The sequence below is a fragment of the Martes martes genome (assembly GCF_963455335.1).
Source record: "Martes martes genome assembly, chromosome: 3".
Taxonomy (NCBI): Eukaryota; Metazoa; Chordata; class Mammalia; order Carnivora; family Mustelidae; genus Martes; species Martes martes.
In genome coordinates this window covers 59,793,847-59,810,491 of record NC_137890.1, presented here as the reverse complement: position 1 = coordinate 59,810,491, position 16,645 = coordinate 59,793,847, and the positions used below count along the sequence as shown (strand labels likewise).

Sequence of the window (16,645 nt, the reverse complement as noted above, 5' to 3'; positions counted from 1 at the left end):
GCACATAAAGTGCAAATAGTAAAATAAAAGCTATACCCTTTAATGACCTTAATTTGGTTATTTTACAAAGAAAAGTAACTGGGTGTGTATTAAATTCATTTTTTCCATCTTCTTTGGGAAAAAAATCCTCATTTTTTTCATTCAGTTTCTTTTAAGTTGATGCCATATAATTTCAATATTGAACATCTAAAATCTCTTACATGGAATATGGATTGAGTTTGGAGCTAACTCAGAGGATTCAGGCAAGTATCCAGGAGGTAGCAAGAACAATATTTTATTAGTTGAATAAGTCAGTTTACATTCCATATTTAAATGTAGATCTCTTAAGATCACACATATGGATATGTCATGGTAGGTGTGAAAATTTGGCCTTAGACTAAATTCTATACTCAACTGCAAAGGTTTTCTTTAATCAATTGTATATCCTTTTGGTTGTTACAGAATTACATGTTTATAAGCCACTAAGTATCATTATGGATACATGCCCAGGTTAGCCATAATTGGATTAGCAAGATTAAACTTTCCTAAACTGTGATCTCTAAGTTAATAATTTATTTCAAAGTTGACATTCTAAATCAATTTTTTTTCCTTTTGCAGGTGGATATTACTATCCCTTATTCATCGAAAAAGTTTTAATTAATTCTAAGTTTATTTTCTCATTGAGTATTAACAAAATGGACAAAAATTAGTGTCCCAAACTTTTGAGATAGATTTGGCTCTAGTAAGTATTTAGACATATTATTTGCATATCTAGGAGAAGAAATGAGACCATCATCATTTCCAGCCAAAATTGTTTTTTCTTACCTCTGTAAAAGGATTTCTTGCAATTTATGTTTTATTATTAATAACTTGAGCCCCTTTAATGAAGAACTAACTCACCAGAAATGTGAGAGTATATGTTCTTGCTTTGTTTGATTATAAATATATCTCACAGATTTCTGATGTCTTTTTTTTTTTTTGAGCTATATACAATGAAGAAAATGTTGACAAAATAAACAAGTTTAAACTTTTTATGTTAAAGTTACTGTGCATGGTGACAAGTGAGTTGCTTTTTTTTTTGTCTTTATTATTACTGAAATTAAATTCAACATTTATAATTATTATTTGGGTCTATTTCTTGATTACTAATACATGGAATTCATTCAAAGTCTTTATGAGTAAAATACTTAAGTTAGCATATTAATGATTATAGGTCCCCATTAATTCTGTAGAACTTTGAATAATATGATATTTATTGTATTCTTGTGATTGAATTTTTGTGTTTTGAAGAAATATAAACTACATGGAAAATGGTGTTATTGTTTCTATTTATCATATGCTGTAGGGTTAGATTTTAAGAAATTATTCTGAGAAAGAAGAACTTTTTAAGCTACTTTTACACAGAATGTTACTCTGTCTAACATATTATTTAAAGGTATTTTTTTAATATCTTTGTTTTATAATTTTTTTAAAGATTTTATTTATTTATTTGACAGACAGAGATCACAAGTAGGCAGAGAGTCAGGCAGAGAGAGAGGGGGAAGCAGGCTCCCTGCTGAGCAGAGAGCCCGATGCGGGGCTCAATCCCAGGACCCTGAGATCATGACCTGAGCCGAAGGCAGAGGCTTTAACCCACTGAGCCACCCAGGCGCCCCTTTGTTTTATAATTTAACCACCTACCATGGGTTATTCTATTAAAGAATCTTTAGGAAGTAGTAGAAATTCTGAATCACCCCAGAGTTTGCTTATTTCCACATTTCATCATTTTATAATCTTTGGGAATGCTTATAGCATTTCAGGTTTATAAGTTCTTATAGTGCCACTAAAACTTTTTTCTTTTTTTGGACTTAATGCATATGATAGTAAATTATAGTTTTTTTAGGTTTCCCTGTCATCATTTAAAAATGCCATTTTAGTATGAAACAAGCAATGAAGAAGAAAGATATTTGTTGTCCTGTAGTTTAAGTCAAGAAAGTTTAAGTACATCATTTCTTAAGAGAATTTTTAAATTTTAAAATAGTTAACGTAGATTTTTATATTAATTTGTTTATACTTTCATGGATATCTTTTGTGGCAGTGTGAAAATTCTGTGTTTGACAGGGAGCATTAAAAATAGATTTGAAACAGTTTATATAGAGAGGTACAAATTAATTCTATTTAAATGCTGAGAATCCACACTGAATGAAACAAATTTCATAGAGCTTACAGTCTTGAGAATGAGACATAGGTAACAGAATAGACCAAAAAAATGGATAGGTACTATATGTGGTATGTCAAATGGTGATAAGTTCTATGTAGAAAAATAATGCAAGGGAGGGGGAAAGGATGAAGTAAAGGTGTTTAGAAGGAGAGAGATGTTTTTAAATATTATGGTCAGAAAATGCCTCACAGAGATGATATTTAGTAAGACAAAGATTTTTAAAATGATAAGGAGCAGACCATTAGGTATCTGAGAAAACAGCCTTTCAGGCAGAAGAAATAACTACAAAGATTTTGAGGCTGAAGGATTTTTGCTGTGTACAAGGAACAGTAGGGAGGTTTGGGTGGCCATGATTAAATACAAGAGGGATACTCGTAGCTCATGGGATGGAAGAGTTTATAGGGGCTAGATTTTATGGCTGTTTAAGCTTTTAGCTTGCTCTTCAGATTTAATTTTTCATACTTCTCAAAAGAACCTTGATAGTGGTATGGCCTTCAGCCTACTTGACCTTTGTAGGTAGAACATTATTTATGAATCTGACTCAAGATTAGAGCCTCCATCTAACACCATTTAGAATATAAACAAAATGTTTAAATAGTTGGTTAATAGGTACATGTGTGGTGATCAGGTTTTTACAAATTGTGCTTTCATGGCTTTGAAGTTTACCACTTGATCAGTTTAGCTTGTCAATGCTAATGGCTCCAGGAGACAGTGACCTTACTCATGTTTTCATTTACCCAAATAATCACTGCCACCTTTGACTCCTCCCTTCTGGAATTGCTGCTATAATTAAGTATTTCATTATTTCTTACCCATTCTGTAACATCTTATCTGAGGAGTTCTTTGCCTGGAATTGCTTCATTCGTTATGGTATATATCCCACTAATTTAATCTTCCTAAAACACTACTTTTGCTTATAGGATAAAATTTAAACTCCTCAGTTTGCCTCATGATCTTGCCCTGGCTTTAAGTTTTTCCACTTTTCTTCAAGTGAACTAGTCTTGATCCATCCATTTTTTCTCTTTGCCTTTATTTATGCCATTTCACCCACCACAACTCTCTCCCAACTAATTCTTTTGTTTGTTTGTTTGTTTGTTTAAGATTTTATTTATTCATTTGACAGAGAGCTAGAGAGCACAAGCAAGGGGAGCTGCAGGCAGAGGGAGAGGGAGAAGCAGGCTTCCTGCTGAGCAGGGAGCCCAGTGTAGGGCTTGATCCCAGGACCCTGGGATCATGACTCGAGCTGAAAGCAGACTCCTAACGACTGAGCCACTCAGGCGCCCCTCTCCCAGCTAATTCTTATACATGCTTAAAAATGGGCTAGACCTCTTGTGTGTGGTAAATGTTTCCTTACTTTAACATTTGACATTATCCCTCCTCCTTGTGGTATGAACAATTTATATCTGTAGTTCTTAGCCTTTTTCTCTAACATAACACACCTAAGGGACAGAACACTTCCTCATTAATTGTGCCTCATTTGTTAATACATATTAACCTTTTAAATGTATTAGCCATATGAATAAAAATTTAAAATTTTATAAACAGAATGAAAAAAAGCAAGTGGTCTAAGATGCCTAGAACTTGAAAACATCAGCGAAAGTTTCAGGTTCCAAAGTTTAAATACTAATTTTATGCTGATCAGTGTTATAGTTGATTTTTTTTCCTATTGTATGAAAAGCTCTTCCCCTCCCTCCCTCCCCTCGGCCCCCTCTCTCTCCTTTGTATCCCCCCTTCCCTCTCTTTCTTTCTCTCTCACCTATAATTGAGTATGGACCAACCATACATCTCTAGGATTTTAGCATATTTAAAAGAATAATAAATTCTCTATTTTAATTTTCTAATATTGTAAAAGCAGTTAATAAATATACTCCTTTAAGAAGTAATCCATGTGTTTGTTATAGTGTTGTTTATATTAAAAATTTGAAAGTTTTTAAAGTGTCCAGTAATAAAAGGCTGATTAACATACTGAGTGAAATATTATACAGCTATTTAAAATAATGTAATAAATATTTAATCAGGTAGAAAATTGTTCATGATTAAGTAAAGATATGTCAGATATTATAAACAGAGTCCTCAAAAGAATACATTTGCTAAACTGTTAATACTGGTTTACTGCAGGTGTGAGACAAATCTTATTAGGATAAGGTGGGTTGGATCTTATTTTCATGATTACAAATAAGCATGTATGATTTTGTGACTCAGGGAAAGGAAAGTTTGTTTTCTGAAAAGGAGACAGAAATCCTTGAAAAATAAAAATTATTTGAAGCAGACTTACAATGCATAATCAATCCCCTTTGGAAATCTGTGAATGGAAATCCTACCGGGTTCAGGAACTTTAGAAGTGATAATGAAGAATTAACTATCAGGGAAGAACAGAACAGGTAATTTCAAAAATCAGATAATTTTAAAATCAGCTGTAGGAGAGTAATCTGTATTTTCTCAAAGGAGTGTTGAAAAGAATTCAAGAATTTGTTGAGTGGTTTTGCTGTCATTTCTCCACTCTCCAGCCCCCAAAACCTCAAAAGGTAAGTATAAAAAAGAAGTAGATAATCTGTTATAATTTTGAAACCATATTAATGAACTATGTAAAGAAAAATCAGTTTATTTCTTAGATATAAATATTTAACAGCAATTAAACTGACTTAGATCTAAAAATTAAGAATTTTCCTGTTTGGGGGCACCTGGCTTGCTTAGTAGAGCATGTGACTTGATCTTAGAGTCATGAGTTCAAGCCCCACTTCAGGTGTAGAGCTTACTTTAAAAAAAATTTTTTGGGGGGCGCCTGGGTGGCTCAGTGGGTTAAGGCCTCTGCCTTCGGCTCAGGTCATGATCCCAGGGTCCTGGGATCAAGCCCCGAGTTGGGCTCTCTGCTCGGCAGGGAGCCTGCTTCCTCCTCTCTCTGCCTGCCTCTCTGCCTGTGATCTGTCAAGTGAATAAATAAAATCTTTAAAAAAATAAGAAAAGAAAAGAAATTTTTTTAATAAGAAAAAAGAAAAGAATTTTCCTATTTAAAAGAGTTGTCTTAATTTCTCCTAGCATGGAAGTAATACATAAGCATAGAAACTTTGGAAAAGGCAAAAAATTCTACTTAAAAATCACATTTTTACCATCTAGTAGCAGCTACTATTATTAACCTTATTCCCTTCTAGTTGCATAGTTGGATTAGCGAATTTTTATTTCTTAATCCAATTCGTAACTATGCCAGGGATAGCAATTTCCGTAATATTTTACTGTAAAAATGCTTAAAAATTTAGTAACTTTTTTCTCAATATTAGTAAACTTGAACATAATGAGAAGGTACATCTTAATTGACCCTGTGGGTTCCTCTACCACACCTTCATGCCAGCCCCAAGGGTACCTTTCCATAATGTGAAAGCATTCTGAGGCAAGGGAAGTCATTGAAGTTTTTTTAGCAGGAGAGTAAGAAAAATAACTACTGAAGTATGTGTAGTAGCTCAAGATTTTCTCAAAGAGAAATCTAAGACTGGTATATTAAATTATGAGTTTGTTTCTTTTGCATCTCTACTGCCCTATCAAATTTATCAAAAAACTGAGCTATTCTGAAATTGTGGAATTTGTATTTGATATTCAAAAAGCATTTGTTATGGACATTTCAGTTCAAAACATGGCTAAATGTAAATATGACACAAATTATGAATTCATAGTGTATGACCTTTCCGTTACTTTGACGCAGTTAGAATGTAAGCAAAAATGTTATGTCTCAACTTATTTTTCTCACATGCAAATATTTTAGAACTTAACTAAAACTCTTAAGTACAGTAGTAATTTAGAAAGGTTTAGAACCTGAAAACAACTTGGCTAATAGAATAAAATATTTTTTTGGAAATCTAAAAATCTTCATATGTGGGAGGGATTTTTGTCAGCAAAACAGGCTTATGGTACAGATTTCAAGTCAGATCCCTGTTGTGCCACTTTTGTCAAATTAGTGGTTTATTGTATCCTTTGGAAGAATAGGAAAAATGCCTAAAAGTAAAGCCATTATTATGGTCCATAATAAATAAACTACTGTACCATTCTTTTAAATTAGTGATTCTTAGATACATTTAACTCTAAAACTCAAGGAATTGGGACCTTTAAAATGTGATGACTTGGGGCGCCTAGATGGCTCAGTGGGTTAAAGCCTCTGCCTTCAGCTCAGGTCATGATCTCAGGGTCCTGGGATTGAGCCCCACATCGCGCTCTCTGCTCAGCAAGGAGCCTGCTTCCTCCTCTCTCTCTGCCTCCTCTCTGCCTACCTTGTGATCTCTCTGTCAAATAAATAAAATCTTTGGGAAAAAAATTTTTTTTAAATGTGATGACTTACTCATTTTAGAAAGTGCTACACAGTTATGCTCTTCAGGAAACATTTATGGTGGTTTTACTATGCTTCCTATATTCATTTTGAAACTAAATCCCCCCACCGCAAAAAAAAAAAAAAAAAATTCCTTTAATGTACTCTTTTTTTTTTTTGAGATTTTATTTATTTATTTGACAGAGACAACACAAGTAGGGGGAACAGCAGAAGAGGAAGAAACAGGCTCCCCGTTGAGCATGGAGCCCCATGTGGGGCTCTATCCTAGGACCACAGGATTATGACCTGAGCCAAAGGCAGACGCTTAATGACTGAGCCACCCAGACACCCTTAATGTACTCTTATTTTCCATAATACCAGATGTTCTTGGTTTCTGGATAGCCAGGTTGGATGATGTAATTTGGAATTTAGGTAAAGTTTGAACAAATTTCAAAACTAGCTTGAAAATTCATTTATTTAGGTTAACCTATTATGCTAATACACACTAGTTCCGCAAACCCTTGATTAGAAGACTTGTAAAATATGGATGTGAACTGACTAGAGTGCATTCAGAGAATTGAAAAATATGGGGTGTTCAAATGTCATAAGGAATGGTTGAAGGTATTGAGAAGCTTCCTTGAAAAAAGACATAACAAATCTTGAGGCTTGTGTATTTTGTTTTGCACTGGAGGGCAAAAGCAGGGAGACCAAGTTTCAGGGATGCAAAAACATCTCCTTAAAACAAATCTACTGACTTTGGATGTGTGCATTGTGGAAGTGAACTGCTTTACCAGGGGCCTCAAAAGTGAAATGGGGATGGTAGGGATAGTTAGTAAGATTTAAAGATACTATTTGAAATGACAATGAATACATCATCATAAATCCTTGCCATTAAAATGTAAGGGCATTTGTACTAATAGGACAATTTTTGACTAAAGGAAATTACAGGGAAACATGGATTTTTTTTTTGTTTTGCTTTTGGACAGTTTTTATTGATAAAACATTTTTTTAATCGACCTAACACTAAGGAAAGTGCTCTAAGAAGTTCAAGATCAAGTTTTCCAGAAACACGTCACTTGTCTGAGAACTATAAAATAAATGAAAATGTTAACTTATTAAATACTGGAGTTGGAACATAATATTTAAATACTAAAAGCTTTTAGTTGGCATTTATTTTCAAGGATTACTTTTTGAAGGCTATTGGACAAATCCAGTATAGAACTAAGTCATTGTTTTCATTTTCCTCTTAAAACTTCAAAGGAGAGTAAAGTTAAAAAAATTAGAAAAACCAACAAATCAATTCTACACAAACTCTTAATTGTACAGTTTTGGTTTGAGAGAATTTATAGGGTCAATGGGGACATTCTTTGATGTTTATATTCTATGGTATTTGGATGTTAATAAGACTGAAAGGCCATAGCTTGGACTTAGAATTACACTCTTGAGATTCCCTTTTTGTAGTTAAATATAGGGGAATCCAGCTTCAATTGGAGCTTTTCCTCTTGCCAGGCACATAGTAGGTGCTCAGTTACTTACTAGATGGAGTATTCCCAGAAGGATCAATATCACTCTGAAATTGCCAATGTGGTCTAGTTGATTCTGGCATCAGATATGCAGGAAATAATTTTGTAGTATCTTTGCCAGTTCTTTTGAGCCCAAATCATTTTTGGGCTCACAATTCAACAATGTTATGGCTTGGCTAAGAAGATAATTCTTACAACATCTCTTAATGCAGGCTTCTTATTAGTTCTTAAAGTTAAGTACTTTTTCAAACCACTCTAGTTCTCTTCCAAATAAGATAAGAGATTATGAATATGAGATAATTGTAAATACAATAATGAACATCAGCCATGGCACAGTTTTTAAGGTGTATTTGCCCCTCTGGTAGTTTTAGTGAAAATGACCCAAATCTATCAAATTATTTAATACCCTCTAGGATTGATTTTTTTTTTAAGTGCATATAGAAACCACTCAAGCTTTAGGTACTGCTATTAGTGGTAGGAATAACTGCGTGGTTGTCCTTTGCCAGAAACTTTTACATTTTGTAACCCACTTAAGTCTCATAACCAACCGGTGAGGGAGGTATATCATTATCCCTGTGTTATAAGTAAAGAAATTGACTTGAAGGGAAATAGTATGCCTAAAGCCACATAACTTGTTAGGGGGCAGGGGCTGTCAGTTATTCAAGCTTAGGTGGTTTGATTGCAGGTATCATTCCCTTAGTAATTATATTTACAGCCTGTGTCCCATAGCTAATAGGAGGCAGAGGAGACAAAATTAACAAATATTAAGCCCTAAAATGCTAAAAATAATACTGATACCTTAAAAATAGGTTTGTATGTGGAAATATTCTACCAAACACAAATTATCTTCTCAAATATTCCATTATGGTACTACTGTCCGACTGAAAGGAAACATACTCTTAGAAGTGTATTTTGGTATATTTGACATGGGGTGTGCTTATGTATCCATGTCCTTTTGTTTCTGTGGTCCATGAATATACATGAAGATACGTGAATTCAGACAGCTTTAGTGTAATCGTGTAGTCCTCCCCTGAGAAACTGTTCCCACCTAACTGTCCAGAGTAAAGACTACACAATCTATATGTTATACTTAGTTGTATTATTTTTAAGGCATTAAGGCATCAAACATCATTGTCATCCCAAACAGTGTGTCTGAAAGCTCATCAAAATCTAAGAAAAACAGATCTTTTATAACTAAAAGGCTTCAAACTATACAGTATAAATTGTGACTTGTTTTGGAGATTACCTGTAAGCTATCACACATCTATTTTCTTATTATTTCCTATCAATTTAAAGAATTGGACTTCTGGAAGGGCTTAATAATAAACTTCATTCTGTCTCAGAGCAATTCCAGGCAGTACAGCAAATCCTTACTTAGCATTTAGAAACATTCTCGGGTATTACCTCAGAAGGGCAACCTCCTCCCAGCCTGTCCATGTACATGCACAGAAAATTAGTAACTCCCTTTTCTGTACCATCATCATTATAATAGTTTTATTATTATGTTACACCATACTGTAATTATTTCCTTATTTCTCTGTTGTTGGGCTAAAAGCCTAACATGCTTGAGTCCAGAGACTATATATCTTAACTCTGCTCATTTATGACTGGTGTAAATAAAATTGGTGACTTCACATAGCACTAAATATGTTAGTTCCTTTCCTTATTATATAATACATTGATACCAATATTAATATGGCTACTCAGGGGCACCTGGGTCGCTCAGTGGGTTAAAGCCTCTGCCTTCGACTCAGGTCATGATCTCAGGGTCCTGGGATCAAGCCCTACATCAGGCTGTCTGCTCAGCAGGGAGCCTGCTTCTCCCTCTCTCTGCCTGCCTCTCTGTCTACTTGTGATCTCTGTCAAGTGAATGAATAAAATCTTAAAAAAAAAAAAAAATACGGCTACTCAAAGCAACTCACTAGTCAGCTAGACATTAGATCTTGCTTTTCAGTGAAATTCTCCCAAACTCAATTAGGTCAAATCTATTTATAGATCACGAGTATCACAATTTCACTAAAGGATCAGAAGGAAAAGATAAGTTAGAAACATGAAATAGTATTTGTCAGGTAATATAGTTTTATGTGTGAAATAAAGTCTGTGTAAGGGCTCTTTATTTCTCATTGCGATGATGTACTCGTTAGGAATAAAGAATTTCACAGAACAGATTTTGTCTCCTAGGTAACAGGCAAGAAAAATTTTGACAACATATCTGATGTTAAGCCTTAAGAAAAATTGTCCCTAGAAGGCTGAAATGGATTCTTAGATGTTCTTTCTCAGATTTTACAAGAAAGCGCTATGGAGGTCAGAATTTTGGTTAGCTTTTCTACCATCTCAAGATTTAGAGTTTTAAGTATTAAGTACTTTAAAAGTATTAAAATTATTTAATGACTGTTTTTCTACTTCATTGATATGTGATTGCCCCTATAGCTGGTTGCTTAAGACAGCTTCAAAATCCAAGTCAGCCTTGCTTAAGCCAATGAATTGATACAAGCTTGTATGTAAGAATCCAACCAAAACAGCTCTTTGTAACTCTACCACATCAAGAAACAGATGTTTTCACCTGAATCTTTACCTGAGATCTGGGTGTGACTCTACCTAGCACTGGATTTGTGTTCTTGCTGATCTCCCAAACCCTGCTTGCCTGAACCCCACAGTACCCAGCCTCTGAATCTTGTCTACCTGAAACTATGACATTCAGATGCTTCGCTCTGTATTTGGAAATCTGGCTTCTGGCCTCTACTTTGTTTGGGGGAACCCAAGTATATTCCCAAACTACCAAAGCTCATAATACCTTGCTTGCTGTGTACATAGCCTATTGAATGTATTTCACATGGTAGTTTCTGTTGCTCTTCATACTTAAGTCCTCCCAAACTAGACCTACCTTGTCAAATATTTGGGTGTTTTATAGTTAACGAATGAATTCCCTGATAATTTACCTGACACATATGCTACTCTAAAATTTATTTTTATTTTTAATAACTTTTCTAAAATTAACTGCTCACTTCCAGAGAATACACAATATCCTCATTTTTAGACAAGTAAAAGCCTGAGATATTGTGTTAGAATAGGGTTTTGATATCAAGGTTCTAGATACAACACATGGCACAAAGGAAGCATAAGAATGATGAAATTATCTTATAATCTTGTCTTCAATACAGGCCTGCATATAGTAGTCCCACCTTATTCATGGGGGATATGTTCCAAGACTCCCAGTGGATGTGTAAAACCACAGATAGTACTGAACCCTATATATAGTATGTTTTTCCTATACATACTGTTTTTCATACACACACACACACACACACAGTCCATGGTAGAGTTTAATTTCTAAGGTACAGTAAGATTAATAACAATAGCTACTAATAAAATGAAGTATTATAACAATATGCTATAATAAAGTTATGTGAATGTGGTCTCAAAATACCTTGTATTGTACTCACCTTTGTGATGATGTGAGATTATAAAATCCCTATGTAATGAGATGAAGTAAGGTAAATGACGTAGGCATTGTGATGTAGCATTAGGCTATGGTAGATCTGATGATTCATTAGAAGAGGGATCATCTTCTGGACTGATTGACAGTAGATAACTGAAACCATGGAAAGCAAAACCAAGGACAAGGGAGACTACTGTAATTATTAGCCATGGAGAGGTCTAAAGTGGTTGGAAACTACTTTTTCTGGCTAAGTGTACTTTTCATCTTGTTTCATTTCCTGTCTCAGTATGATAATCTTTTTATATGAAATTATTCTGTTTGCATTTTTGTAATTTTAATTTATTCATACATGGACTGTATAGTTTTACAATTTGTGATATCTAATGTTATTTCAAGTTACAAAATTTCCTTACACGTGTAAGAACAACATTAAAATTAAGCTGAAAATTTCATCTCACATAGTAGATATCTAGTAAGCATTTAATTAATATTGCATAATTCTGAGTTATTTCTCATGGGGGTTTTTAAAGGTAAGTCAAAATTTTTAGAATTCTTTTATCAACAAATCGTCTTATAACTTTAGAACCTTCTCTGTACTTTCAAAGTTTTTACTTTTAGTTGTCAGTATTTTTGTATTTAATTTCTCACAGTTGAAAAGATGAAATGTCTCCTGGAAATAGTAAAATGAATTTTTTAGATTAAATAATTCTTTTTAGACTATGCTTTTGGTTCTGTTACTTGCTCCTATAGAAAATAATATAAGCATCCCTAAAAGAATAGCTTAGAATTGGTATTCATTCAAGAATTCATATAAGAATTAGGAATAATGTGGAAAATCAGGTAATATAAATTAAAATTTTTGTTACATTAATTTGAGGATTCTAGACATGCAAATCTGCGGGTTATTTTCTATGATTTTGTCCTTATCTTTAAGGTCTTAGACACTAAAACTTCCATCAGTTCATTCTCATTTAGTAATGTATGTATAGCTATTCATTCATTTAACAAGTCACTTTGTTCAAAGGCACTTGCCTCTGATACCAGTCTCTTCAATGTCATCGAGATGCCATTTTATTCATATAACAGTTCAGCATGTAAAGAAGCTAAAGTTGCCCACTGGTTTAGAAGACCATGAAATGAAGCAGAGCAAAAGTTTGTAATGCAGTAGAATAAATTCATATTTGTGAATATTATGCTAAAGAAATATTTGGGTAACTTGGACAATTTGGCAGAGGATTGACAATGCAAACAGAAGTTTAAACTGTTCCTATCCAAGAGATGTTAAGTGTGGTCATACTCAAATTAAAAATTGGCTGTGGTACTACGGGTTAGTTATGTCACCTTATGTAAGTTGCTATCTCTCTCCAATCCTCCATTTAAAATTGTAAGAGATTGAATTTGGTTCTGTCTTGTCCCATATTTTTAAAATCTAAACAAAGTCAGCCTCCAGTATACCCATTCTGCAAATAATTCTTTATATTGACATATTACAAAAGCAAAGGGAAAAAGTTAAATCTTGTAGATTTGTGTGGAAAGTTTAATATCACCTTAGAATTTTGGGAATTAAGGGAAATTATGTTTAATTTTGCCATTGTAGAAAAAGTTGTTAGATTTCTTTCTCCTATCCTTTGTCAAACTGACACCTTGACTGTGAGATACAGTAAAAAAAAAAATAAAAGAAAGAAAAACATTCCCTCCTAGAACTTAGAGAAGGAGAAGCACTTGCTGTACTGTAAATGAAAAATAATAATAAAATTTTTAAAGTTTACCAGATAAAGCATTAAATTGGATTAATAGGACAATATGGAGTACTAGATGTTTTAGTTAACTGAAGTTTACAATTACCCTAAACTTTTGTTTGAATATTTTCTAAAACATAAAAAGTTACACTATTTCAGTATATCATCTTAATATTGTTAAATTTTATGAGTAAGGAGTCATCAAGTCATATAAAATATTCTGTAATAACAGGTATAGAAGTTTTAAGAATTATCTTCAATGTGTTTTAAGCCATATATACCAGAGGGTATTTGATTACAGTTTTTTTTGTGAGGTATAGTACAAAAGACTAATTCAGATTAACTAAGGAGTTGATTTGAAGAATTTCAATTTCCTCTAGGCAAAATTTCACTTTTTTTTCAAGCTGAACATTACTATATTGTATTCATGATTTGACAACACACATAAAGATGTACGTTCTAAAGGATTTGAATTATAAAACTTTCAGTTATAATCTGTTGCTTATAAGCAAGGCCATGTACTTGTATATCTCTCCTACTATCAGAAATTGGATCAGAAGGGATTAGATTACAAGAATGGCCACTGGTTTTGATCATTGTTATGTACATGTGGTAGAGTAGGACAGTTTTATTAATACGCAAATCTATTTTTGGATAGTGTGAAAATCTGAGTTGGTTGTAATTTGAGGCCTCAAATTCTATGCATGAGAATAAATATAATTTTAAGTCATCAAAAATAGTTACTAAATGCAACTTTAAAATTTTTTAAAAGTTGAGGTGCCTAGCTGGTTGAGTCAGTACAGCATGCAAATCTTAATCTTGGAATCATGAGTTCAAGCCCCACATGTGGCACTGTGTTTATTTTAAATTTTTTTTAAATTTGGGGATGCCTGGGTGGCTCAGTTGGTTAAGCGGCTGCCTTCGGCTCAGGTCATGATCCCAGCGTCCTGGGATCGAGTCCCACATCGGGCTCCTTGCTCGGCGGAGAGCCTGCTTCTCCATCTGCCTCTGCCTGCCACTCTCTCTGCCTGTGCTCGCTCGCTCTCTCTCTCTAACAAATAAATAAATTTTTTTAAAATTTTTTTTTAATTTTTTTAAATTTGTTTGCATTTTTTGAGTAATTTTTAAGGGCCTATTCAATGCCCACTATAGTCCTAAAAAGATTGTCACTGTCAATAAAGAACTTATAGCCTAGAGGGAAATAATATATTAACATACAAGAAACAACTAGAAAATAGTGTAGTGTAAATTCTGTCATGCAGACTTGAAGTTCAGTAGAAGCTCAAAGAAAATGTGGACTTAGACTCATCAAAGAAGACTTCTTAGGTGGGAGATGACCTGGCCTTAAAGAATAGGTAGAAGTAATTCAGTGAAATGAAGAAATCGGAGACTTCAAGTATAAGAAACATGAGTCAGTGCATCATCAAGTAGGAAAGAATAACACATACTACATCAAAAACAGATTGGTATTGGGGAATAGATAGGGAAATGAATGCAACCATGTTTGATAGCACAAGTAGGCAGAGCGGCAGACAGAGGGAGAGGGAGAAGCAGGCTCTCCACTGAGCAGGGAGCCTGATGTGGAGCTCGATTCTAGGACCCCGGGATCATGACCCGAGCCAAAGGCAGATGCTTAACCAACTGAGCCGCCCAGGTGCCCCTGAGAATCTTTTCTTTTGCCTAAGGTGCCCTAAGTTCTAATAGAAGAAGAAAAGAGTATTTGAATTCCCTGCAACCCTGTGAGCGAAAATGTGATGACTTGAAGGGGGTTAAAAACACAATTGGAAGGAAATCTAGAATTAAATTAGACAAGTGTACCCTAAATATTACGGAGTCTGTGGATTTTTACTCAGCAAATCAAGTGAGAAATCTTGAGAGGAAAGGATTTCATAGCCAATATTTTATTACCAGGGATATTTTTTGCTGTAGATAAGAGTAATATTAATGCTACGAATTAAGCTACGCTATGAATGACTATGAATTAATACCAAAGTACTGTTAAGCCAAATAGAAATACTCCTTTTCCAAATTCCTCTCTAATTTGCAACTAAGCCTTAGTTCAGGTTGTTTACTCTTAAGAATGTCATTTCCTTCATCTTCACCTGTCTAAATCTTCTCAGGCTACCTACTCTGTGCATTAAATTTTCCCAGTTCATTTTTCCTCCTCAGCTGGAAATGCCTTTTCTCTCTTTTGTGCTCATTCATATACCTGACTTAGAACAATTAATATATTGTGCTTTATGGACATGAATTATCTTAACTCTGTATTGTATACTCCGCAAAATTAACATAGTGGGTGCTTGATGAGTAGCAATTGGTTGCTGAAAATCAGCAATAATATCTTTATGACAAATTTATTCTGGATAAATACAGAAATGCCTAGGCTCCTTCCTGGTAATGTAAAAAGTTCTTCATCTTTTACTATGTTTACAGAGCTCCTTTGATTCTGTGCTACCTACTAACACTCATGCCTCAAGTCTTATTTATCTTAAAATGTTGTCTTTAAAATTTTTTTTAATCAAAGCCGAAACCTGTGGGTAGGTTTATGAACAGTTAGAAGGCCCCTGAAATTTCAATATCCCTCTGGAGGGCCATTGGTAATCTAACTGATCATCTAAAGCTTGTCAGTGAAGTATAGTATAACTGTTTTCTGTTGGCCTTTATTTGTATGTCTCTGAGGAGATGGGAGATGACAGAATGAAAAGTACTTACATTAAAAAATACTTTTCAAGAAACATCATTACCATAATCATAAAAAAAATGTATTGAGCACCTGCTGCAATTCTTTGAAGTGTGTCTTTAAAGTAAATTATATCCTTCTGAATCCCTCTGCTTACTGGAACCACCTTATTGAGTGAAATAAGTTTTCTAATTTTCTTGGACAGTTGTGTAAAAGACTAACCACACCACACCAATGAAAACTTTTTTTTTTTTTTTTTTTTTTTAAGCGCTACTACACCCATCATGGGGCTTGAACTCAGACCCTGGGATCAAGAGTCTCGTGTTCTACCAACTGAGTTGGCCAAGCGCACCCCAGAGAAAGCTTTTAGAAATCTAAGACTAGGGCGCCTGGTTGGCTCAGATGGCTAAGTGTCTGCCTGGAGCTTGGGTCATGATCCCAAGGTCCTGGGACTGATTCCTGCATTGGGTTCCCTGCTCAGGGGGGAGTCTGCTTTTTCCTCTTTCCCTGCCTCTCCCCCTGCTTGTGTTCTGTCTCTTTTTCTCTCAAATGAATAAACAAAATATTTTTTTAAAAAATCTAAGATGAAACTGTGGCTCAAATATTTAGCATTTGTTTTCTGCTAGGACATTTAAATCGTATTTATAATGTGATAAGGATTTATTTTATATACCCTTAGAGCTTTTATATAAAATCTGTATGACATTTATGTCTTTTTCAGAAACCGGTATGTAAATTACATTTTTTTGAAAGATCTGTTGTTGCTATTGAGTTTGATTTAGCTTTGAGGGTGG

At 34.1% G+C, this 16,645-nt stretch overlaps 1 protein-coding gene across 1 annotated transcript in view; it reads left to right on the top strand.

Annotated features, from left to right (window-relative positions):
- The window catches only part of LOC308340227 (uncharacterized protein), a gene marked incomplete at its 5' end in the record, with an annotated part of 30,442 nt that extends 29,340 nt beyond the window's left edge, over nucleotides 1-1,102 (top strand). The window contains one exon of the mRNA XM_080799387.1: nucleotides 598-1,102. The remainder of the gene's footprint in view (nucleotides 1-597) is intronic.
- Nucleotides 1,103-16,645: the final 15,543 nt, after the last annotated feature.